The sequence below is a fragment of the Octodon degus genome, unplaced genomic scaffold (genome assembly GCF_000260255.1).
Source record: "Octodon degus isolate 3935 unplaced genomic scaffold, OctDeg1.0 scaffold00224, whole genome shotgun sequence".
Classification (NCBI taxonomy): domain Eukaryota; kingdom Metazoa; phylum Chordata; class Mammalia; order Rodentia; family Octodontidae; genus Octodon; species Octodon degus.
The window spans coordinates 1,545,088-1,546,479 of record NW_004524800.1 but is presented as its reverse complement, the minus strand read 5'-3'; the positions used below and the strand labels follow the sequence as shown (position 1 = coordinate 1,546,479).

Here is a 1,392-nt window from a genome sequence, read left to right as displayed (position 1 = left end):
GAAAATTACAATTTGGAATATGATTTTCAAATTACATAAAACATATATTTTAAAAATATGAAAAGAACAAAGGGAAAATTTTCTTTTAGAATACCAGAGGTAAGAAATAGATCCATCTATTTATCAGAAAACAAGTGATTGACAAGAAAGAGAATATTTAACATCCTGTGGAGGCAACAATAACCTACAATTCTGAACAATGTGAAATTATTTTTGAAAGATGAAAAGTAGATGAAGACTCTCCAAAATACACAAAATTTAAAGTTTTCCTTTTATCAATGTCATGCTTCACAAGAAATGTTTGTGACTCATCCACATGGCTAACACTGACAAAAGATGTACAAACTGTGGTAGAGGGTTTCAGGATAAATCCTGAGGGGACTTTTCTGACCTACTCAGATACAAAAGTTACATTTCTTGTTATATAGGTTTTGCTTTATCTTGGTCTTAACATTCCAGCAGAAAAGTATAAAAAGGAGATATAAAAGGTAAACCTGCATTGTATGAAAGAAGAGAAAGTTAGCACTCCCCTTGACAAGGATGGAAGAGGCCCTCAGGCCTGACAACAAGCATACAGTTAAAGCATTGCCACCTAATTCGTGGCATCTAAGCACTGTTTTTGCAAACATAGGAAGTATAAAAAAATAGGAAGTATATAATTCTTTATGCCGATTTTTAAAAATATATTCTAAATTTTAAATGTTTTTTCATCATATTATGTATAGACTTAAAGTTCAACATATCAATACTTGGTGAAAAATACTTGTTCCATGTTAAGCCTAAGATGTTTGATATTCAGACAGATAGTGAGGTTAAGCTTAACAACCTAGGTTGTATGGTAATAACAATAAGCTTGTCTTCTGGATGGATAACAACCTAAGTTTGCAGACCAAAATTTGAGAAAAAAAGAGTTCTGCAAGGAAAGACAACATTTTGGCCCTAGTCTTCCAAAGTCAATTAAGACTCAGGACATATGATAACTTGTACTGTAGTGTCACGTAACTCGGCAGTGTCCCAAATTTTCTGATCAAGGAGATTATGGGGCAAAAGAGGAAAATGATTGATGCTGTAGAGTGTGCCTAAGGAGAGTCACATGGAGAGAAAACATTCTCTAAGGTTTTCAGAAAGAGCACATTGGCCAAGCAATGGCAGTGACTCATCAACATGGCTAACACTGACAAATGTTCTAAAATCTGAGATACAGGATCTCAGGCTAAATCCTGAGGGGATTTCACTGACCTTATCAGACCCAAAAGCTACAACTCGTTGCATAGGTTCTGCTTTACCTTGGTCTTAACCATCCAGCAGAAAAGTATTTAAACAAAATATAAAAAGTAAAGCCATGCTGTTATGTTGAGCTGTAGGGGACTCAGGTCAACACTTTCTGACATT

The 1,392-nt window shown here is 34.6% G+C and overlaps 1 non-coding gene across 1 annotated transcript; it reads left to right on the top strand.

Annotated features, from left to right (window-relative positions):
* Nucleotides 1-496: 496 nt before the first annotated feature.
* LOC111813792 lies at nt 497-622 on the top strand. Its single transcript, XR_002818958.1, has one exon. It is a non-coding gene; the product is annotated as a U6atac minor spliceosomal RNA (small nuclear RNA).
* Nucleotides 623-1,392: the final 770 nt, after the last annotated feature.